This window comes from Drosophila mojavensis, unplaced genomic scaffold, assembly GCF_018153725.1.
Source record: "Drosophila mojavensis isolate 15081-1352.22 unplaced genomic scaffold, ASM1815372v1 contig_19, whole genome shotgun sequence".
NCBI classification, from domain to species: domain Eukaryota; kingdom Metazoa; phylum Arthropoda; class Insecta; order Diptera; family Drosophilidae; genus Drosophila; species Drosophila mojavensis.
The window spans coordinates 4,602,687-4,629,079 of record NW_025318726.1 but is presented as its reverse complement, the minus strand read 5'-3'; the positions used below and the strand labels follow the sequence as shown (position 1 = coordinate 4,629,079).

The window sequence follows — 26,393 nt, the reverse complement described above, 5'->3', positions numbered from 1 at the left end:
CGTAATAGTCGCACATGTGAGCACAGCCCAAAAGCCCCACTGATTGTGGCGGGAGCGAAAGGGATGCACTGAATCAGGCAGCAGTTTGAAATTTCCTTTATGGGACTTAAATATGTATAAGCCCTGACTTGTTTACGGGCATGTCCTCATGTCCATGTGAATATGTGCATGTGTACATATATATATATGTGTGTGTGTGTGTGTAATAATTCGACTAAAAATGCCCTGTGTTATTCTATCAACACCTCAGCATTGTCGCTGTGTTCGACCCCAAGCCCCCGCCCCCAATCTCAGCCCCGCCCTGCTCAAAATGCCAGACGCTGCATACGAAATGAGACTCGGGCCAAGTTAGGATTTTTGTAAAGGGAATCACCTCACACCACCTCGAAGAGAGAGGGTAAGGCAAAAGGCTGTCGTAAACACACACTTTTACCGATGCTAAGCCGCAGATCGGCTTTTGGTGACTGTACGCCATGACACATTCGTCGGGCCTCTACCCAATGCAGGTGGAGATGCACAGGTGCCCGGGCTGTAAATAATGATTATCTGATTGATCTGATCTTTGTTCCTGCTTACTAGTTTTGATCTTTAATCAGCAATGCAACATGGCCAGAGTTGTTAACTGAAAATATATCCAGGAGTCTGTCTAAAAAATATTTTCATTAATTACCAAAAATTATTTAAGTGCATTTTAGTTTAACTACTAATATCGTTATCATAGACTACTTGCACTGGCTATTTATATCTTTCTCAATTATATATCTTTTGCCTTATCGAATTTACGATTTAGAAAACCATTCAATATTAATTTAAAAACAATTACTGTTACTAAATTATTTGTTACACTTCTTCTTACAATATATTAGTATATTTTTTGTTACAAACTTGACTAAATGTATTCTCTTTATTTACCAAGTTTAAGTTCCATTATCTCTTTAGCTGCCTCAGTTTGATAAAACTTAAATGCAATGCAACTCAATTAGAATAACAATTACTTAACAACTCTGCCTAAATCAATAAATATATTATATTCACATCTAAGCAAGATTTCTGTTGAAACACGATTGGCTGATGCCCCATTATCTTTTTGCTGATAAAGAAAACGATGCTGGCTGAATGTATGAAACATATTTTCAAGTGAAAAAAATGAAATATATATATTTTCAAATAAACTAATTGATTGGGTCTTCATCAGCATGAGCTTGCTACTCGGCATATAACGTTATATATTACAGTATAAACATAGATATTTTATTATATTCTTAATATTATCTTCTGCTTTCTCTGAATGAGTTTTGTTTTACCAATTGCTGTCGGTTATCATGAGGTCGACTTATCCCTTTTTTTTTCTGTTGCAGATAGCCCCAAATTCCAAACTCGAACTGTTAACAACTAGATCTTATATGCGATTCGAATATCACTGAAATCGACTCTAGAAACTCTGCGTGGGAGCAGAATCTGGAACACGTATATAAATATTTCTTTGTGTTTCGGCATTTGAATATTCTTTTGTTAGGTTTTTTGTATTTCGTTGGTTTTTGGGCAATGACAGCGCGGAGTTGACATTTGAGTGCCGCGTGTGGTTGGCTTTGTTTTTCTTTCCACAAAATTATAGTTTGTGTAATGAAGTTATTACGAATCTTAATGCTGAAATTTATGCGCGGCCATTAAAAATCGAAAGACACGTTTTTTGAATATTTTAGCTTTTGCCGTCGAATAAATTAGGCGACGTGACTTGCTTGAGCCCGAAGATAACGAGCCGCACTTACAGAGGCTACTGGCCACTGCCGAAGGAGGGGAGCGGTAGTGGACGGGGAAGGGGAGGGGGAAGGGGAAGGATTGCCGGCATCGAGCTGCGTTCAGCGGCCAACGCCTATTATCGGGCATTATATCGCAGAATTTACAATGCAAATCGCCAAGCTCTGGCTTAATCGAACTGTGCAAAATGGAGTCGGAAACAAAAAAGAGTCGCCGCTGCACCGCTCGCCTGTGACAGCGCGTATCATGACAATCGCAGTTGCTCTGTTGTTGTTGTTGTTGTTGCTCTTGTTGTTATTCTGCAGCGTTGCATGTCGCCTCAGTTGCCTCGCTTAGCTCTGTTTGCTGCGTTTGCCAATCATCGTGAAGTGGTTTGTGCGAGCTTCTCGGCAGAATCGAGAACTTTGTTGCAGGTTGGCGGAACATATTAATTGCATTTTATTGGCCTAGCCCGGCGAATTGGCAGAGAGTAGGTAGGGGCAATGGGGAGATGGGGAGATGGGGCGGTGGGGCCGCAACTGCTTGCAGTTTAATAACGCGCATTAAAATCACAAATTTATAGCTACACGCAATCTGACTTCACGACTACTATTGCCATATTGCCTTAAAAGCAAAAACCGCATTTGCCAGCGGACTGCCACGGGCGTGCATGTATGTGTGTGTGCATGTGTGTGTGCTGTCTGGTAAAAAAATAAGCATGGATTGAAATCTTGTGGTCGAACGCATATGAATGAGGCCGTGAATACAAGCTTGGGGCCAAAGGCTTTCTTGGCTGAACGGCCATTGCGATTACCGTGAAACCCAGCAATGGAGACAGACGGACGCAGATGGGTGAGGGGCATAAAGAGAGCTACAGGGAGAAGGAAAGGCAGAGGGAGGGAGAGAGAGACCGACCGTAAAACCAACGCCAAAATAATTAAAATATCTCCAAGCCTTTCGGAGCAGCGAGCAAGCAAACATTTTGCTAAATTTCATTAAAAACATTTTAATTGCTACCGTTTTGTGACGGGACTTTAGTCACCAAAAATTATTGCATTCCTATTCGGGCCCAAATTAAATACAATTTCATTTGCGTTGCTCAAAAATGTGCGCCCCCACACACACACACACACACACACACACACGCTCAGACATACTGAAAGGCCAACCCCAGTCCCATCTCCCTGGGCCTGAGGACTTTGGCACGCAACAGACCCGAGGCTAGAGTCTTCGGCAACCTCACCGCACGCAATTTTAAAACAACAAGCATCATGCGTCACCCGTGCACCCCTTTCACCCTCCAGCTGTCGCCCGACCACGCAACCACACCCTCCTGCGGGAGTGGGCTGAAGTGCGAAATGGCCCAAGGACCCAAAAGGACCTCCATACGCCATCGCATTCTGATTTCGCGCTGCCTTATTCGATTGCGTAACTTGTGCTGCGTCGCTGCGGCGCTGAGCCGCTGCAAGGGGGTGCGGGCAATTCCTCCCCTAAAGTTCTTGTTTCTGTTCTTCTTCTACTCCATGTAAATATATCCAATTTCCTGCTGAGCTGCCATTGCAGGCTGCCATTGTTGCCATTGCTGCCATTGCTGCCTAGCCCCAGGCATTCCGTGGCCACAACAGCCGTCGCACTCTAAATTTAGTTAATGAACGTTGCCGTTGCCATTGCCGCCGTCGTTGTCGCTGTCGTTGTCGTTGTCGTTGCCGTTGTCATTCTCGCTGCGAGGCAGCAAGCCGGAGTGAGCTGGCGTGCCACTGAGCATTCACATACCGTCACCCACGCGTGTACGCATACCAGCATGCACACACACACACACACACACACTTATGTATTTTTGAAAGTAAACAAAATTAGACATGATTATGTTTGTGCCTCAGGACATAAAATAAATTGGCTCCCAACTAATCCCAGCGTACACGTCGAGTTTCGGGTATGTCTCTCCATAACTAAAGGAAACTTTCCTTGCGCCCCATCCACGTTTATATACTGGCGTCGAAAGCGAGCTTCCACATTGCAAATTGCACTTCCAGCTATGGCCCAAATATCTGCTGAAAAGACTTAACAAGCTACTAAATACATATACTTCTGACCCACATAGAAGCAATAAACTGTAGATAAAGCAAGCTATATTTAACATATTGATAAATTATGATAAATATGATTTATTTAATAAACCTCAATCTATATTAATCATACTATGATATTATATAATTAATATGTAATTATTTACTGATTTATTGAACGTATTCATTCATAATAATTTATACCAAAGATACTTAAGCTTAAAAGTTCTGATACTTAAAGGGAATATTCCATATACATATATGTATATAAAATATTTACATATGTCTGTAAATTTTGATGAAAATATTATATTATTCATTTAAATCTCTATTTGTATTTGGTATATTATCATAAATGTTATATGGCATTATATTATAATATTAGTATTATTTTATTATTTATTGATTTATTGAAATTATTCGCACATAGTAATTCATATAAAAACACTTTAGCCTAAGAGGTCGCATATCAAAAGGGAATAATATTATTTATTGAAATATCCATTTTTATTGACAGTATATAAAACTATGATATTATGATATGTATTTGTAGACAGATATTCAAGCTCAAATGCTCTGGTATCAGAAGAAAATAATAAATATATATTTGTATACATAATGCTATTCATTTCAATAAAATCATCTCTGAAATCAAAAATTAATTAATATTCGACGCTAAGCAGACAAGTTCAAGGCAGGACAATCTGCAATATATGCAAAATAAATTCATTATGGCACTCGGCAAACATTTATTCGAATTTTCGTTTGCAAACATTTTATTCGAATGACAAATGTGCCGACGGACTTCAGATGAGCCCACACAAGCGTAGAAATCGAGACGCAATAAAGAGCGCAGCTGATGCTGTCAAGCATCCAGAGCAATCGCCGTCATCTGTGCGCGCAGCCAGCGGAGCTGCTGCCACATGTGACCTCGGCGGAAGTCAGCGGCAGCCTCGCCTGGCGAATGTGGAGCACTATTCCACGAAACTGACAGCGGACATTTGAGCATTTCTGTTTCCCTGGGAATTCCATGTGCACTGAAAATGTTCGCGACGCTAGCGCAACGTTCTCGGAAGCAAATGCTCATGTGTTGCCAACGCCAACGGCAACGCCAACACCGTGTTCTGTCTCCGCCTCAATGCCCCCAAGCTACGAGCAGTATCAGCTGTCTTCAAAGACCACTCGGAGCTCAACTTGGCCATATCGCATCAGCAAGGGCGGACTCTAACTCAACTTCCACTATATATGTGCCCCATGAGAGGTGGAAGCATTCACTCGTCCCGCAGCCTCATATATAGGAGGTTCGTCCCTTTATTTGTTATCTTTACAGTTTTTCTTTTTATTAATTTTGTGTAACTGCTCAAATTACTTTATTTATTAGCTATTATAATTACAGCCAACCGATATCGATCGATCGAGAGAGAGAGAGAGAGAGAGGGATAGATAGAGAGAGAGAGAGAGAGAGAGAGTTAAAGTTAATCAAATCATTAATTTTATAATATTAATTTGTTTTTGGAATCAAAATCTATTTGTGAAAATCAATAAAAATCCAGCCACAACGTTTGATTTGAGAGAACTTACAGTTTCTCATAATCACAAAACGTGATAAATAAATATGATTTTAGTGCAATTTCTCTTATATTAGCCATAAAGCTAATAACTATTATATCATTAATTTCACAATATCTAATTGATTTAGAGACTGAACTCTTCGACTTGACTGCTTTTTCGAAGTTCTTTAGAGCGCGCTCTGTCGTCGAGTCTGCGCACTAAACTCGAAGCGCAGCCTATACACAAACCCATAAGATAGCGTCTCTAGCGGCGAATAATTGAACTATATTACATTCATTTGTGAGTTAAACTGGAAAATGAGGAGTTAAAAGAGACAGACGTCTAACAGATTTCTGTAAAATGCGTCCAAGCAAATGTTATTTGTGAGCTGGGAACACTCTCTGCTTCTGTTTGCGGGCATACTCAAATGAAAAATTAAATCAGACATAAACGATGTTCCGTTTAAAATTAATAAAAATTAATCACCTCTTGACGGGCTTCAGGCAAGTTAATTTTCACGTATTTGAGATTTGAGCATAGACAAGTTTCAGCTGAAGAATTCATTAAATTAGCCACATCCAATTCCACATTATATAGTTGTTATAGGAATAATTAGTTAATTAATTGCCACTTATGATCCACAACTGTTACTTATGGGACAAGTTTGTCTCATTAATTGTTGAGTAATATGAGGAACTAAAGTTAACTTTGTGCATTCAATGGGTTTATTAATAATAAATTGATTTGTATACGTTCGAACTACCCACCGCATTTCTCTCAGTGTACGCACGCACAGTCGCAATGGCAGCTGAATTATCATGGCTGCCGCAAAAGAGGGCTTGGCCAATGACTCGCTTATGCTTCTTATACGCATGTCGCACACGCATACATACAAGCACTCATTCTCTCACACACACGAGCAATGACACGCACACCCTCACACATATACACATATATATATTTGAGCCCTGCCCATTTTTAGTCAGCTGCAGGTACCGCAGGAGAAGAACCTTTGCCGGGGAAGGCGCTGAAAAGTTTTCATTTGATTGCGCTTTAATCAAGTCGTCCAAGTGCAATCAAAGTTTATGGAGCCAGTGGCTCCAGCTAGCAGCTCTAGCTAAACTGTAAACCGAGCGTATAACGATTAAGAACATTTATGAAATTATTGCCTCAATTGACGCCGCCGAGGTGCAAGCGCAGGTGCGAGTGACCAAGCGCGACACGCAATGGACTGGAAGTGCGACTACAGTAAGAGAGTGGGAGAAAGAGAGAGAGAGAGAGAGAATGCGAGCATAACTGGTGCTAATGGTTTTAGTGGGGCCAATAAATCCATTGAAGCGCACTAGCTGAGACTCAGCAACGACTGACCGCGTGCTATTACGAGCGACATCAGCGGTCAATTAAGGCGAGAGTCCATCATAAAAGGGAGCACAGGACGCGCCCGGAGTTGTTTACTTCACACCTGATCGTTAATTAATTGACGTGATCTGCAGATCTTGATGATTAATCAGACGACAATGATCTACAATCATTCTTCAGCGTACCAGGATAATATGTAAGTTAAGAGAGAGTGGATGTAAACGAAACTTTACTGGAGAAACGATTAGACTTAGCATTAAAAGTGAATTCAGTTGACTGAGGCTTGAGGTATGACGGAAGAACCTACAGGATCAGGCAACAAATTAATTCGCAGTCTAATCAGCATGCCTTTCGTTTCATTGAAAATGATCTGATAACACCCAAAAAATGTTTGAAGTCTATGCACTTTTGACCGACAATGAAAACTTGATGAAAAACTGAGTTGGAATCATTTAAGCAGCTATTTTAAATTCGATTTCATTTTCTCGTTTAGCCCATTTGCCTGCAGCTGATAGCGACTGAGTGTGCGTGTGTGTGTCGATCGTCGTGGTGCACAGGTATCCCATTTCACACCTAATTAATGTGCAGTTACGGCAATTGCATAATACAACTCATGCATAAGCATCCCACAGCCGGCATTTGCTGTTGGCAATTGAAATGCCAAATGGCTGCGACGTGAACCCATTAAACGAGAGCAACCTTGAAGTAGGCATTGATGCAGTAACCTTGTCGCAGCAAGGACCAGGCCCGAACGAGGATGCCATTTTCAGCACGCACTCACTAATTGGCATCGGCAGGAGCTGAAAGCGCTTTGTTTCTTTTACACTTTAATACTTATTTTACCCACGCCTACTGGGAGTTTACTTACGTAACGTAAGCTTGATGGGCGCCTGCGGAAATCTCTGCGCTTAGTTAGCTGTCCGTTGGCACTCGGAGGGGGAGCTGCAGTTGCTGCCAGATGCTAGATGCTGATGCTAGATGAGTGCAGCAGCCGCGGACTGCATTTTTATTCACTTTGACAACTTTATTTCATTTTCACGCGCGGCACTACACTACTTTACTGCACAATCACGATTTAGGCACTAATTCGCGTAGTTAAAGGTGATAAGAACTCTAAAGTTGGCATTCTAATTGTGCGGATGGCTATTCCTATTCTTATTCTTATTCTTATTGTTTGTGTTTGCCGTTCGCAGTTCGCTTTTGCCGCTTGGACTTTTGGTTGTTTTTCTCTGTTTTCCTGCTTTTTTGCTTCGTTTGCTTTCAGTTCGCTGTGCTCGGTTCTCACGCGCTGCGATCCGCTCTACACTAACAAGAAGTTTATGACTAAATGCCATAAAATTCGTTGTAAAAAGTCGACGAGGCTGGAAAATGTTTTTTCCGTTTGCTGCTGCCGCTGCTGCTGCTTCTGCTTCTGCTGCTGCTGCTGCTGCTGCTGCTGCTGCTGGTGCTGCTCCTCTTCGCGCTCTTCGCGTTCTTCGCCTTCTTCCCTTCTTCCCTTCTGCGCCCCTCTGCGTACGTCTTACTCTCGTGTTTTGCTCTCGCCTCTGCGTTAGTTTTTAAGTTTGTTTTGCCTTTTGGTTTGCATTCGCCTTTTTCGTATGGCCTCTCCGCAGTCGTTTCGCGCCGCGTCGTGCTGCATTGCGTTGCGCTGCGTCGCTGCCTCCGTTGACTCTTTGTGGTCTCGTTGCCAGTTCGTTTTCGGCGCTCAGCCCGCCCCTCACTTGCGCTCTCACTCACTCTCCCACAGTTGGTATCTCACTCGTACACGTGCGCAGGTCCACTTGCTGTCGCACACGCACGCACACTCATGCACACGCACACACACTCACTCACACATTCACTCACTCACTCACTCACTCGCCCTGCTTTTGGCTATGTATGTCTCAGTATATGTCTGTCAGCGCGCCTGGCATCCCTATCTCGTGACTCTCGGTATCACAACAGAATAAAGACAGAGCGGCCCCTGTGCTGGTTCAGCCGTTGTTCTTCGTTGTCGTTTCTCATTCTCATTCTCTTTCGTGGCCATTTTATTGCTCCCTCGTTTGGTGTGCGCGCCTTTGTCTTGTATCCATTTTCTTGGTATTTGTTTGCCTCCGCCGTAAGGCAGTTCCGTTCATTCGCTATCTCAGCGAGTTTCTAATCAGTTGTGAGCGATCCGTTTTAAAACTTTAATTCAACAGATATATGTATTTAATGTTTCTATATGTAAATTCCTACATAATACTCTCTTCTACTTACAAGTACATATAAATCATAAATATATAAATATATTTACCCACAAAATTATTTACGATTGCAAGTCGTCTGTTTTCAATATTCAAGCATATTCACATATTCATATGTGTTTTATTTAATGTTTCATTTTAATATTGATTTTCCCTCTAGAAAATAATATTGTGTTGATTTAAACACTGTCCACAAATATCTTATATTTGCGAATATTTGTAATTATATTACGGTCTTAAAACAAGACCAATAATGGAGAACGTAAAGAAAAATATAATTATAAATGATATTTAATTTTTTGTCTTCTTTCGGGTTTCAAGAAGCTTCAAAAACTCCTAAAATCTAAAATTGACAATGATGACATCATGATGTAATATATATTTATAGTAGTTATTTTATTTTGTAATTTATAATGTAATATATTATGGTAGTCATATTTTGCAGCTACACTATTATATGTAATTATTATATTGTATTGTTATTATATTAGAAAATGTTTATCAGGATTGTTTAATGTTTTCTGGTAGTATAGTTTACTACATCACGAATTGAAAGGCCAAAATGCAATGAAATACAATACTGTTTCCTAATCAAATTGATGAAGGCATATTTAGCCATGGGGAACATAGAATGCAGTCGTAATAAAAAATGTTGCTGATAACCTGACAACCCACGCAGGGCTTCATTTTTGAATGCGCGCGAGTGTCGTATAAAAAAAATATATCTATATATATATATATATATATATATATATATATATATATATATGTATATGTATATACTGAAGTGGGCCTGTTGATGGGCAACTTAATTTTGGAAGCATGCTAATGCAGATTCTGTCTACATCCCCTCTGATTCACACACACACACATACAGACACACATACAGGCTGTTGGTGTTGATATTGTTACCGCAATTTTTGGGGGTTGCAAACTTAATGTATTCCCCCTTTTTACGAGCTCTCCTTCTGGAGGCTTGAGCTCTGCACACGGAAGCACAGGGAAAAGCGGAAGCCTATGTTTGAGCATTTTACGACCTTAATTCCTTTTGCAAGTGGGGCCCAAGGGTAAAACGCGCCATTTGCAAAAGCAAGAGAATATCCATACAAAACACACAAAATCCCACCCGGACGGATACCGCATCCATTATAATTTTACAAAATCCGAAAGTTAATCATACGAAATAGCGGCAGGCATGCCGGGTCTCAGGTTCGGTTTCGGTTTCGGTTTTGAATTTGACCTCGGAGCAGGGCGAAGGCTACACATGTTTTGCACTCGTTAAAAGCATCCACAGCTGCTGACTCCGACTTACATTTCGGTAAGGAAACAACAGATCACCGAAACTGCCTCTTATTGCCAAACTTGCAGAACATGTTGCACTTTACTTCCCCATGTCCAGCTACTGGACTCCAATATTCGGGTGTGAAGCGGTGTGTGGTTCCATGGCCGTCATTATTGTTTATTTTTATATTTTTATCAATTTGTACGTTTGGTCGCTGATTCAATGCTTCGATTCCATTCCGTTTCGATTTGCTTTAACAAGTCCTTAATTTGAGCAAGTGTTTGCTTGGCTGTAAATATTTATTGCAATTGCCAGTTGGCTGTGGTGCCACAGGCTCTGCCACTCGCTCTCTGCCCCTGCCATCGCTGTAATAATTTTTGTGTGTTATTGCTGTAATTATGCATTAATTTTATTGAGATAGTCGTAAATGGCAGCACACAGATCAACAGCACCAAAAATGCCAGCCACAGAAGCCATTTAGGCCATTTGCAATGAGCTTAATTCAGCTTTTCCTCGCTAATTAGCCACAGCAAGAGCAGAGCAGCGGGTTCCCCATACATCTAATTGGAATCACTGGTCAGTCCTCCGGGTCAAGGGATTTTAGAGCCAAAAGAATCGAAGTCCACTCACCAAACAGATTAATTTGGACGGGCTTAACAGTTAATTGCGAATACTATGGGACCTAAACTAATATTAATTATTTTGCGTTGACTTAAGTATTCCCTAACATTGTTATAATTCATTCAATAAACTCGTATAAATAATGTACGGCAATTTCAAATCAAATCATTTAAATTTTAATTTATATTAATAATATATTAATTGCAAGAAAAACATTGTTAGCAAATATATATTTCTATCATAACTGAAGAATCTGAAAAAATCGAAAACGTAAACACTTGTAGGTCAACGTCCGCAATAATACTCAGTAAAATTTATTAATTATTTTAAACATATGACACAGATTATATGATCCATAGACTATTCAATGTATGTAAATCTTTCATTTTCAATGCTCAATGTCCTACGTACGGGTGCGAATAGAAAAGAGATATTGATATCATTCTAGCACACCAGTCACTGGTGCTGATGCTATAAAAATTAAAAACCTAATAAGAACAAAGCTACTTACAATGTAATGAGGCAGATGACGATTATACATACATAACTTTATTTACTATCCACTTCTCCTACATACAAATATACTTTTTAAAGAATTTCCGATTTGGTTTATTCAATTTTTCTCGAAATCAATTTTTTGTTGAAATCTAAATTTTAGTTTATCATACATCACATATATATAACAACATATATTAACAACAACACGCAATAGCTGCGATTGGTCTGTAGTAAGGGATGTGCCAGCGGAGCCCGAGTATTCAATTAATTGTATTCTAGATGGACTTTCCTATTCTTAAAGTGTTATCATGATAAGCCAATAAGCAGTGTATGTTTAGCAATGTAAATCTATTTAATGTGTTAAGAAGGAGTCTGAAGAAATCTAAAATCAAATGTGATCAATGATACTCAGTAGAAACGCTTATGCATTTAAAACATGTATCTCTGAAAAAAATACGAAAAAAATATAACCTATGCTTTATTCATGGTAAATGTTTGTTGTACAACACTAACAAGCTATAAGTGTTTCAGATTTCACAGGCTTTAAATCCATTCTGGTTGAGATCCCTCACATATGTTTATAATAAATCTGTGTTTTCACTACAGAAGTCAGCACATCAAATTGGGTTTTCCATCTTACATCAAGGAAATAGGATAACTATTCGAGAAACAATTTTAAACTCTTCTTAGTATATAGGTATAAAGTATTAAGTTTTAATTTTAGTTTGAAATCTCTACTTTCAATTTGGTCAGAGTAGAATAGATGCCAAAAAGTGTAAATGCAATAAATATTTTTTATATGTTAAGAAGGTCAACAAAGTTATTTGGGCAAATACAAACGCCACAGATAGATTAAGTGACACAACAGTTAACAGTTGAGATACTTAGATGCCCCGTTTATATGGATGCACCATTTGTACAATTACCCCGAGCAAATACTCCCTGTTAATAGATTAATTTACATCTTGTTCGATATTATTTGATTAACTTATTAACTTATTATCAGATTATTATTGTCAATCAAATGTAAACTGAAGTTTGTAACATTTATATACATTCATTTTTATATTTAACAACAATATATATAGACGATAACTGTTTGATTGATTGTTTCTATTTAATTAAATAAGATGAACCCAATATATTTTCTAGCTAGTTATTTCGTATTGTCTTACATACATACCTCTGTGGTTTATTTCATATTATTTCATATAAGTTACTTATTTTCTGCCTGGGCTTTCCCTTCTCAGACTCTTACACTTCTCCAACGCAGCTTCTTCATTTTATCTGAGATTGTTCTTGAGCACACACAAACCACTCAATTATAGGCGTAAGTTTTCAATATATGTATGTATAATGTATGTTATTTATGTGTATTAAAAACGAGACGAGTGCTAGGTACTATTGGCGATTTGGTTGATCGGTTTTTAATGCTCTGTATGGACGAGTCGAACAATTAAATTATTGAAAATGGCTGAACTGGGATTGACGCTGATTATATCGAGCTACGATTGGGTTGATTTAACTGGTTTATGGCTAACACTCCGCGGTTTTAATTTCGACTTTATGCGGCGATGATGACGACGACAATGACGACTCGTGGGTACTAAAACTCCATTGTAAAGTGGTAAATACTCGGGCGGCGCACCGTAAAAAACGCCAAGCGCCAAAACCAGAACAACACCATTAAAGAGCTACACCAACGTACCTACAAACACACTCTCGCAAACACACACGCACAGCCACAGAGAATCAGTATGTGAGTTGGTATATGTGTGTGTGTGCTTATGTGTGTAAGCCAAATACGAAATCACCACTTTGCGAGTTGAAATCTCTGGCTTTCGGTTCGTTCGACTCGCTCTCGCACAGCTCTCGCCTCGCGCTCGTGATTTCCTGCAAGCGACAGCAGCTCTCTTCCTCTTCCAACTTTACCTCTTGATACACACCACACGAAGTGGAAAATTCCAATTGGACTGAGGTCCCTTTAAAAACTGAGCTTATTCGACATTTTGGAGGGAAATTTCTAATGAATATATGTGTATATACACATACATACAAACATATATTTACGTATTGTACCTTGCCTGACTATCCGTCTGATTAACGCATGGCTCAATCCTGAGGAGTTATATCGTCGACGAATATTTTATATGTGTATATGTGAACTAAAAATATATATATTTAAATGTAAAAAAAAAAACAGAATATATTCGAATTCTGGTGCTGCTTGACCTTCCGGCTTGAAATATGAATTGATAACCAATCGATTAGTCACCTACGCAATCAGACCGTCTGTTAATATTATGAATAATTAAAATATGTTAGATAATTTGCTTGATAGTTTTATTTCCACAAATTCAAAATTCAAAAATTAAATGAAACAAAGACGATGGAAGGTGAATGCCATACTATTTATAGAGCGTATTCAAACATAACTAATGCTAGAATATACAAGTTTTATAAGATATTCCTAGTGAGTTCATGTATGTTTATCAACTTGTCAAACCGCAAATGATTTCCATAGTCTTTCAGTTTTGTTTAGCTACTTATGGTAAATCAATATAACTCTGAGACTTAACATAGAACCAAATAATCTTTTTATTGACTTCTATGCTGTTCTATATTTGATTTACCGAAATAAAAGAAGACAATCAAATTTGGGATTCAGATCAATGAGCTTGAAAATATTTTGCAATTTCGTGAAATAGTCGTTTCAATTAGTTGGATATATTTTCGCAAACCAAGCAAGAATATCGGGGCAGCAACCCTTAGCAAGGGAAAGGAAGTCGGCCATCTTAAGCAGACATTTTCCATTTGCCCATTTGCCCATTTGCCCATTTTCCCTTATTCGCAATGGCTGGCTTGGCCTGACAGCTGTAACTGAGTAATAGCGCGATGTGTCGCCACTGAGGGCGCTACTGTTTCGTGTTCTGACTACGAAATTCTGAGACGGCGGGGACGACGGGGACGACGGAGACGGCGGTTGCTAATCGAATGGCAAGGCGATACATTTGGGAAATTGTCCAGAACAGTTTCGCATTCCATTCGCATTTCGTGCCGTTTTCATCGCCAGGCGCCGTCTAAGGCACAGGAGGCGAAGGAAGGCGAATTTTACGACTTATAAGTTATTGTTGTTTTTCTTTTAGTTTTCCTGCTTGCCGCAGGACACGCACAAGGGTGCGAGTAGCAGACTGCTGGCATTGGATTGTGACCAAAGACCAGAGACCAGAGACCAGCGACCGGAGGCGAGAGACCAGGGATTGGCACTCCTACCCATTGGCATCCGTTGCTAGCTGCTCGCTGCTCGCTGCTCGCTGCTGATTGTGGCATAAATTTAGGACAGTCGCCCCATTAAGACAGTGACAGGCGAAATTTATGGCTTCTGCCTCTGGCTCTGCCCCTGCCCCTGCCACTGCCTCTGCCTTTGCCTCTGCTTCTACTTCTGCGGCCGCAAGGCTTGGCTCGCATTTTCTTCACTTATTTATTTGCGCACCCAGATACAAACACACATACACACACACTCATATCCAATAAGTTGGGTTTGGCTGAGCGAACGAGTGGAAAGGCGCAACTCAGCTAGTAAAATGTTTAAGGAGGCAAGGACATCATCGTCTTGTTTCTTGTGCGCAAGCAGCTAAAAGCTTTTATAAATTCGCTTAACTTAACTAATTTCCATTGAAATCGAACCACAACATATTGGACACCTTCAAGATATTGCAAATTATAGAATGATTTGGTGCGGAGTCAACAGTTGAAACATTCCAATCTACCTGTATTTTCCTTTCGTATCACAATCAACCAGATTCGATATTAAACTTGCTCAAGAATTTAAGTAAACGAAGCGTATTTCAAGTATACACAAAATGTGCTGATTTATAATTTTCTGTTTTTCGCTCTTTTGCGTTTCAGTATTTTGATACCTTTCAGTAATGCCATTCTCAATATTATTAACAAATATTATACAAGACTTTGATTATATTATTTGCTTGTAGAAAAAACTTAAAAGCTTATACACATAGCTGTAAATTTACCTGAAAATTTATCATTTAAATTAAAAACGGATACTAAGAATCAAATTATAAAATCAATCTATCAGTTATTGGTAATAAGCAAACCCTATGCAATTTTATATTAAGAATATAGGAATCGCTATTCAGTCAAATGTCATTATCTCTGTATTTAGAATTCTCAACTGGTTAAGTCAAGAATACGAACATAAAGAAAATGGCGATAGGGAAATCTGCTGGTAATATATCTGCTAGAAAGATTAATTCAACGAAGAATTTACTCATATTGTATACTCCTTTAAATAGTTTAATCAATAAACAGAGGTAGCGATGATCCAGTAATAATGTTAAGCTAGCTATAATTGTTTACCTATTGACATTTACACTTTTTCTTTAAAGCCTGCTTTTGAAACGGTTATATTGGTTAAGGAAATTCGCTTTAAAATTGTGAAGATGCAAAAGAAAGAAATCATAAAATAAGATATGTAAATGACATTTTCAAAAAGTCCCATAAACCCCAGAGATTTTATTATAATTTGTTTCGCCACTCCACGTGCCGGGCAGGCGCTGAGGCTCTTGGCTTTGCAAGGATATTCATCAGTGCAGGAAAAGTTCCTAAGCTCGTGCGATTCTTTTGACATCAGCTGTCTGCGCCCCGTTTTAATGTAGCCGAAAAATGTAATTTCCGTCGTCGTCTACATTTTCGCCACAGAGCCATTGAAATGATGCACACAATCCATCTCCTTCTCCTTCTCTGTCTCCTTCTCCTTCTCCTTCTCCTTCTCCTTCTCCATCTCCATCGACTTCATCAGCGTAAAAATTGAGGCTGGCAACAATGAAGGCAAATGAAACGAAGCCAACGATGCGGAAGCAACGAAGAGGCGGCTACTGACAACGGCCAACTGCCAACTGGATAACATTAAAATACAATGATCCTGGCATCTCCTTTCGTCCTAATGCATTACGTATACGCACTGTGTCTTTTACACAATTACACAAATTTCTCTGTATGCGCAAACTTACTATCAAAGCCTTGCCAAGCTATTGATGAGTCGATACATTCAGTACATTTCAGTTTAGCGTCTGAATATGGAGCAACATGAGCGGGAGCAGAAATGCGGAAAAGGCTTTTAAAATCAGTGCAGTCATTCATTATTTTGTTTAATTGCCTATAACAAGTTTTACTATCGAAGTTGTCGTCTCTTGCACTTAAACTCGTCATCGACGCGGCTACTGCTCCAATGGCTCTGCCGTTTGCTTGGTGGTACATGAATGCCAGATGGTGAATGGCGAATGCCGAATAGTGAATACCGAATGCCGAATGTCGAATGGTTCCACCCTTTTATTACGTTTCTAGACAATCGGACTGAGTATTTCGATTGGGTGTAAGTTTCACTTGGAATTGTTATGGAAATGAATAGCTGCCGCGTGGCCTGCCGTACTCTGGCCCGCCGTATTCTGGCCTGCCTACTCGCGCCGCACAATTTATGATCGAAGGTACCTACTAATTGAGACATAAACCTAATTTAATAGCTGCTTTCATAATGACGCCAATAAGTCATGAAATCAGCGCAGAGCTTCGACGAAAGTGACTTACTTTGTTGCCATTAGCATTGTATATCATCAAAATGTCAATATTCATTTGCATACGCAGGTGTCGAAGGAACGGGATCAAATACACAGTCGACTCCAAATGGTTGGTGGTGTGAAAACATTGGGAAAAACGTCAATTATGTTGGTATTCGGCATTACTAATGGCAATCAATGTACAAGATTTACGACAAAATAAACTGATGATTATGCATCTCTTTAATGTATTTATAAGTAGGTGAAATATATGTTTTTGCATTTTATTTAGATACAAATCTAAAGAACTAGTGAATAAAGTATTTTAAGCATTTTTAAGTAATTTAAAGTGCAATTTCATAGATCAAAGTTGCTTCAAGTGTTTGGCGCTTTAATGGATAAATGGATATATAATCGTCAATTCAACCTTTCAGCTTAGAATTTTCCAAATTGGGCGAGTCTTAATTGACCAAAATTTAATTTTTCCCCAATTCATTTAAAATCTAAAATGCAACTGGTAATAGCCTCTTAAAGGAAGTATTATTAGGTATAGGAATATTTATGCATCTCAATAGAAATTATTCAACAGACTCAAAAGCATTCAAAAATACATTTCGGTTGGCATCGCCATGTGTTTTTGAAGTCTCGTGTCTAAAGGTCCAAAATTTATATGGCGAATGGCAAATAAACTTACAGAAATCTGACTTAAAAGTGAATTAACAAAGTGTGTGAAAGAGGAAGAAATATTAAATACCACTGCCAATGTAATTACAGAACTGGGAAATATCTTAAATGCACGTTGCAACGACAGAGCTAGAGAATATCTGAAATTGTTCGATTCCTTGTCTGCATCTAGCATATCCCATTTTTAACTAAAATTCGGTACAGTAAAGTAACAACAATTGTTGAATATCTCAGGGTTACTTGAAAGCAGCACGATCGTGGCAAGTTATAGCCGCATTGGCAGTAACTTGCTGTCAGACCCAGACCCATGCCATGCCATGCCATGCCATGCCAGGTAGATAGCAAGGCGAGATTCCCAAAGAGGGTATAATTTATGTTAATACTGTGGTTGCGGCACCAGCATAATGCGGATCATGTGTGAGGCTCCAAGATGGCCGCGTCGGCTGCTGGGATCGGCTTAGTAATGGACCGACTGGCTGGCACAGTCGACGGACGACGGTCTGTCAGGCTGTGGGCTGTTCAGTACACGAATTGGAGATTTGTGGTCCTCCTCTGGACTGCACAGCTCGCGGCATGCGTTCAATTACAAACACATAAATTCCCATTTCCATTTGACACATGACAACCCATAAAACTTGTTAAAAAGTACAGCAACAAAGGCCAGCAACCTCTCGGTGGTCAGAGGCTGGGAATGTGACGGAGACTGAGACTGAGACTGAGACTTCGACTGCGACTGCGACTGCGACGATGGCCGCTCACAGCAAAAGGGTCCAGAAAACAAATCAACAACAAAAAACTGTATCCAAAATGGTAAAAATCTGCTTCACAATATCAGAGTGAGGCGCATAAAAGACGCGGGTCTCTTTTTAACGGACGCCGAATGATATCAGATTTCTTTTCAGTTGTGTGTTTCGGCTCGATCTGGTGCTGAGCTGGGGTCCGGCTTGTCTTCGGGAAAGGAAAATGGCGCAGCAGCATTAATTTTATGGAGTCCACTACGGGCTCATTATACAAATCCTATTGATCAGCCATAAAAATGTATTCTCAATGGGATCAAGAAGCGTATGCACAGCGCAGTCCCTAGCCACTTTTTATGGCAGACGTCACCTCTGACAAGCTCAGCAGCAGCCATCTATGCCTAGGTGCATTTGCATCTTCAGAGCTGATCCGTATCTAGTTTATTATGTCTTAGAAATATGCATATTCATAATAAATGCATGACCGAGACTAAACAAGTTATTGACTCTAATCAAGGCTGATCCTAAACATATTTGTGTATCTATATATGTATATATGAAACATTATGAATATCCCACGGCGCAAGCTGGAAATGAATTTTCAACATTTGAATCTCGAATCAATTATACTGGAGATTAATCGTCCTGAAAGGAATCTGAGGAATGCTCAACTGGGAGCGGGAGCTATTTAAGACCGTCGACAAAGTAAACAAACTTGAAATCCACTTTGTGACAGCAATCCACATAAGCTTCTCAAACATTTGATGCCATTAAAACGAAATTGACATTTTCGAAAAGTCCGTTGTTGGCAATAAAATCGCTTCTTTTCCTTTTTCCGTCGTTTATTTCCACGCAATTGTGTGCATTTCTTTCTTTCTTTCCTCCTTTTTTTTGAAGCTCGCGCACGAGAGCAGATTCAACATTGTCAGAAATATATTTGTGTGTGTTTTAGACGCGGGTAAATGTCGTGGAGCACATTTTAGTTTAAGACAAGGGCCGAGCCGCGTCCTTTTACGAGTTCACGTAAACGAACTGACCGCCAGACGGGCGATTTGGATTTACGATGTCGGAGCCGCTCTAATTTCGCTTAGATTTCGCAATCGACCGAGCAGAAGCGAACACTTAAACGCGAAAACCACGCGCAGTTCTTTTTATTGCAGCCATCATCTGGGAGCTAGGGGCTGGGAACGGGGAGCGTTGTCCTTCGAATATCTAATAACTCTGACTGATTGCAGCAAAACAGCAATGCGCGTAGATCCAAGCAAAACTCTCACATAATACATCCATAGGCCGATCTAGAGCCAACACATGTCGAGCCCTCCGCATGCCGAAAGTCACACTGATTTGCATCTTGGCCTCATCAGCCGCACAGCCCGAATGTGCCACGGCCACACAAAAAAGAAAGATAATAAAAGAAACTACCGCTCTCGCTGACCTTGAAGCGCCGACACCACTCATTTAATTTCCTACATCCGATAGATGAGCACCCCTTAACTCTTTTCACGCTCCAGAATGGGTTTAGAAATCGCTCCTCGCACACAGAGCCCTATCTCAAGGTCAGGCAGCGCACCTGACGACCGACAGCCGATGCGTGGCCAAATGCAGATATACGCAATATTATTATGTAATGGGTATACTCTTTTCTCTCGAGCATGGGTTGGGTCAAGGTCAACAGGCCAACTACTACAGAGTCTGTGCTCAAAGAGAATTCGTATCATTCAATAAATCAATTGATGCACAATTTACTTAAATTATTAACAATGAAATGCAAATCAGATTGTGACTTACCGTCGGCTAGACTCGAACATCAGATTAAATAAATCTTATAGAGATCTGTAATACACGTTGAACACATTTTAAGAAATCAATTTCTTCTCTATATATTATCTATAGGTGAAGCTGTGGATAAGATCAACAGTCAGGGGAAGTTTTTCAGATATGAAATTTTAAGACTCTTACTATAAAAAAGTTTTCTCGCCTTGCCAATATATATACTCCATTAAATATATAAATATGTATGCTTGTATTTTGAAGATATTGATATTATACATGTATATATTATAAATGTGTACGTATTTTCAAAATTATTTGTAAAATATTAAAAGTTAATACCGCCGTAAATATGAAAATTTATGCTTAAATGCAGATTGTCCTTTCTGATTTGTCATATGTCCAGTAGGCGTATCAGCAAAATCTTAGTAACTTCTAAGGCAAGTTTAGAAGGTGTCTGTCTTCAATTTGGAAACTAGTTATGTTCATACGAAAATACGGACAGACAACAATACTCAAAGAAACATATAAATATATGCCTATATTAATTTATGGAAAGTATGACTAACTTTGCTTTAATAAGTTCATAAATCATTACTATTTTCCATAATGTTCTTCTAATATAATGTTTTAAGTTTAATTCCACTTCTGTCTGTTCACTAATCACCAATCTAACTATTCATACATGAAATTATATCCCCACAAGAAATCATAATTGTAATTGCTTACATTAAAGATACGCCTCAAAAATTTTCTTCAAATCCACTCAAATTAATAAGAAATGTACCGAATTCTTTAAGTACCTATTTTGGTACATTTGTACCCCATGTGCACACCATATTTACGACTCTTGGCGGCCATTATTGAATTTAGCTCCGCCCAGCAATTTTTGTGTGTTATACTCTTATAAATTACTCTCTGCCGGTTCCATAACATAACCTCCCTAACAGTTTTACTCCACAGGCGAGCAGAAGCACTCCACACTTAACGAATTGCGTATTAAAGGCAAATACACAAGTATGAGATTTCGTTCAGAATAAAATGGCGTTCTTGTCAACAGCGCCACCTGTGGTTCATTTATTGTTCGCCACCACACATTACAGACTCTGTTATAACAATGTACATGTGCAGCGTTTTACATTTTATGTATTTTAACATCAGTTAAGATTCGTTTTAGGATATTTTACGAAAATGTATTTCTTAAAAGATATTAGTAATAAAAAAAAAACAATATTTTCGAAAGTTAGATCCATTTTAATTAAATTTCACATTAATGCATTCCCAGCAAGCATTTGGAAGACTGTTTTAACAGAAATCGTCTTGATGACTCTTTTTTGAGTCCCCTTGACGATTAAAAAACGACAAATATCCTGGGCAATCGAAAGAAGACTCATAAATGATCCTTCCATATGCTCAAAGTATGATTGCTTTGAAATACAAAAACGAAATGCAAAGCAATCGCCAAATGAGCATGCAGGTGATTAAAATATGATCATTGATTGGTTTTGCTTTGTTACTATGCACTCATATTCTGCTTGCTTGGCTGATCCAAAAGCGATTCTTATCTAAGCTTAGATCTAAGTTAAACGGCACTTTTTCATAAGCACATGCCGAAATGTGCAAATATTGTCATTCGATCGTGACAGTGCAAGTGAAGTGCAAGTGCGAAGTGCAAACAAATCAATCTACATTAATTCAATTATTTATGTTAAATGTTATGAATTTTTATTACTGTTTTTGTTATTTTTTGTTTTGAATTTCTATGTTTTGTTTTGAATATCTATTTACTTTTGTTGTTGTTATTTTTTAAGATAATATACATATATGTAGTACATATTATGTACATAGTAAATGAAAATTATAGTAATTAAAAAATTATTTTTATTGCAAATTATTGAAAATATGAGTCAGAAATGATTAAATTATGACTCGTGGAAGACTCTTTTATGATAAAAAAAAAAAAAAAAAAAAAAAAACGAGCGCAAGTATGACTATTTTCAATCGTCGCACGAATCTTTTAAGACTGACTTAACACAAAAATGCTGGGTGGGTGTATGTTGAAGTAACTAAAGAAACTCTGTTAATTCCCCTTTTGCGTTGTTTATTCTATTCTCGTAGTCCAAATAATATATTAATGTAATAATATAAACTACAAATGCTAATTTGTGACCAATATTGTCAATGTAAAAATTCCTGAAATTCCTTAAAGAGCATCAAATGAATATTAAATTAATGGGTATTTATGTGTGTGCTACCTTGCTTACTATGCATACAATTTTTGCCCGTCTGGCAGCACTGCTGCCTTACGCCCGCCATTTGTCTCTCACACACACACACGCGCTCACTCACTTTCCCAAGCAACCAGGCCACGCCCACCAACAGTCAAAGTCGCACAAACTCTTATCTGTGCGCTGCAACATTGTTGAAACGTACATATAATGTGTGTGCGTGCGTCTGTATATGTGTATGTGTGTGCACGCAGACAACGGTTTAACGGTGGATGGGATGGGAGAATAACTGAGAAGCGAGGGTTGCAATCTCGTGGCTCCATTTTGCAGAGCCGGATTAGGCAGCGGCGGGCCTTAAGTGTCGCCATTGCCTTTTACCGTAAATTGTAACAGTGTGTGAGTGTGAGTGTGAGTGAGTGCGTGCATGTGTGTGCGCTGCTGTTACGACTGTACGTGATCTATTTAATCATTTCCCGCTGGATACCGTGTGAATATTTATGCCGCACAAGGCACCCGCTCGCCATTTTACGCCCGCAATAAAGCATAAAGGGAGACGGGGACAGGAAGTGTTTTGTTTCCAGTCACGAGTGGGGCAGCAGGATTGCGAGAATTGTATCACGCGCGCCTGAATAGTGCAATTGACTTAAAAAGTGATAAAAAACGAAAACTTTATCTCTGTAATGGTTGTGCTGTAGAAGCAGCAGCATACATTCCTTCTACATATTAAACGCCACGTCCTTGCTGTAGGGCCTAAAGGGAGGCACAATAAAGAGCTCTGTAGATAAGAATACTCAGACAAAGTCCTTCTGTACAAGGGTAGCGATGTATAGTCACAAGATACAACAATCAAACTGAACTAATTTAAATTGTGTGCCATTTAAGAAATTCTATGTTTTACCAATGGGAATGGGTAAATAGTTCACAAATGTTCAACGGGCGTGGGAGATCCTATAAAGCTTATCAGGCGTTAGCGATCATAGATTAAATAATGAAAATAAACACGAGTTATTCCCCTTTCGATCTAAGCAAAATGATATGGGTATTAATTATATTATATTATAATATTATAATTATATTATATTATAATATTATAATATAATATAATAATATAATATTATTAATAATATATATAATATTTCATTTCATTTCTTCAAATTTACTTTCAGTTGCACTTTATTAAATATGTGGTCGACCGTTGCACTTTAACCGAATTGACAAATGTACAATGGAATATATCATTACAATCCGTTAAGTAGCATAGGAGTTATTAAGCAAAGCGTTTGGCCTATAAGCAAAGGCCAATCGTATGCATTTCCTCAATGCAAGTGCACAAATACATTTAAATATATGTATTCTTTTTAATTAAGGGAATTCCAAGTTCCAATACCGACTATACATATGTATATATAGTTTTATGGAATTTGACATGTCGTGTAGGCCGTAGTATGCACATTCGTTAAGCTAACTCTCGGTTATTCCGATGTTTGATTCACTGATAAAATTTATTGTTATTTTGCGGAATCAGCTTTGAATCGAAGAATGAATATTTCAAATTATCTAACTTTAAAGTATGCAACACTCAGCGACCACGTATCGACGGATGTATAAGAAGAAGAAAAAACAAATTAATTTAAGTTTAAATGCAGCAAATCCTGCAACGAATAAGAAAAACCAAATGAATGAATGCATGATCATCAATATATATCAGCACACTTAAATGAATTAATATCAATTTCAAAATTTAAAAAAATATACATATACATATATCGGTCTTATACCCGTACTCAAATTATTTTCCGTTGGTAAAGAACGGAAACCTTTGAATTACGTATTTTACTAAAATATACTTGGAATATTTACGTTACTTAACTTTTTTGTATTTAGTAAAAATTCGTAATTCATATAGAAATATTGTTAAATAAAATATAATCGTGACAACATATGAAATATCCCCCTCGTGTTGGCCATACTATTTAGATACGTTTCCCTCTGTACTTATGTATATTTGTAGTCATTTGTCAACATATTTCAACAGTTAAATAATTTAAAATTGAATTTGATTTTTATTTCATTTCTAATAAAAGACAAATTAAATCTTTAAATTTCTAAAGTGAATATATTTTCTAATATTTTGTAATATTGTTATATTTTCTAATTCTAGTCCGTTTCTCTAAGAGAAGCACCAGTGTAAATGTAAGCAATTCATACCCCACCAAATTTATTTCAATCTCGCCAAGTAAACCTAATGCAGTATAATAATAATTAATAGTTAATTATAAATATAATAAATAATCATAGAATTATCATAGCTGAGTCTAGCAAGCACCTTGACACCTATGCATAGCTGTTGCTTCTAATATTCTATCTATTCTATTCTATCTTCCTTTAAAAGAAGTGTACTTATTAGACACAAATTATGTAATTATAAAGATGCTTACATAGTTTGTTGAATGTTGAAACCAGTCGACATAATATATGCTCAATTTTCGAACTATAAAGCAGAGCTTTTTCAGAATAGAGTGAACTCAAATTAAATCAGGCAAAATGAATGCAAATTAAGGCAGCCGAACTTTTGCAAACACACACCACATTTATTCTTTATTTATTTAAGATATTCATTTTTAATACTTGTCTATCCTAAGTGTCTTTAGTCAGCCCCCGCTCCACATCTATTGATGATATAGGTTAATTTTTTTTTTTTTAATAAATATACAGGAGGTCAAAAGGAAGTCGATCACAGCTCCAAAATTTTGCTATATATAGTTTTAATTTTTGCTTGATTTCACAAATATCTGTGTAATTTTTCCCAGATTTTTCAAATGCTTAAATTTATAGTAGCCTATACAGACAAACCGACGGACAGTGTAAAAATTAATATGCTCATTTCACTTCGTCAAAAAGAAATTTGATTTTGATAAGACTTTTATTATATAGTTAGAACTTGATTTTAGCAAACACTTTTGAATTCTCTTAAAGACTAATAGCCGAAAAGTATCTTAAAAAGTGTGTGGGAACGATATTATGAAAGATGAGAGTATAGGCTGCTATGAGATTGATGAAGGAATTGATATGAAATGAAACAATGAGCTATGAACTATAGACGAATGTGAGGATGTCGCAATGGCAAAATCCAGTCTGGCAGGTGCTTAAGTTAGTTACATTATGCACACAATGATTTTCTATATATGTATATTCATTGCTCCAGAAAAAAGTTTGTGGCTTTTTTCATTTATAAATAGACTAAAGCCCAAACTTGTAGGTTAAGCGAACAATATATAGTACTGGCCATCACTTACCGCTATTATTGATTGCCCAATAAGACTATTCGTGGAAATTTCCAATCCGAATGGTGACTGTTGCTCTTAGTAAACACTAAATGGGTAACGACTGGTCACTTCACTCAAAGGTCACTTGCCGTCGGCGTTACTCAATATGCAAAGTCTTAGCCAACACGGTGGCATTAACCAGACAGTTAGTTGTTTATTGGCTATTGGCCACTAACTACGGGATCGGGTTGTTTAATGTCCGCGCGATATTTGCTACCGAAGCCGGCGCAGTCCACTTGCCTCGCGGAGTCGTGCTCGGTTTACAGCTCCAGCGGCGGATGGGCACTCAGTGGCTACTGGTTAAATGGCTTTTAAACTGGCGCTAAATATTTATGAGAGTTGTATAATTTGGATAGTTTTTGATTTATTTTTCGGTGCAGTATTCTGTTGGCGAGCGACAGTAAACGCCGCCTTTATGTTTTAATTGCTGTCACTGCTGTTGCTGTTGCTGTTGCTGTTGGTTTATTATTTTAACACTTTCCACAAAGAGCGCGCCGGCGGCCAAATGCCAAGAGCCAATTGCCAGCTGGAACTGGATTTATAGTTGCTGTTGTTGTTAATGTTGTTGGTGTTGGTATTGGTGTTGGTGTTGGAGCTTGGCGATGTGCAGAACGGAACGTCATCGGGAAACGCTCGAACTGTGAATGCGATGTGCGAGTTTTGTGCTGGGTGTGAATAGCTGTTAGATTCCAGGAACTGAATCACAACCACACCACCAACGAGGGAAAACAAAACG

General features: G+C 38.4%; 1 protein-coding gene across 1 annotated transcript in view; it reads right to left on the bottom strand.

The window, feature by feature from the left end:
- LOC6572068 (homeobox protein abdominal-B) overlaps window positions 1–12,913 on the bottom strand; it is a 42,742-nt gene extending 29,829 nt beyond the window's left edge. Inside the window, exon 1 of the mRNA XM_032733692.2 lies at window positions 12,523–12,913. The gene's annotated coding sequence lies outside the window, so the exon portion shown is untranslated. The remainder of the gene's footprint in view (window positions 1–12,522) is intronic.
- Window positions 12,914–26,393: the final 13,480 nt, after the last annotated feature.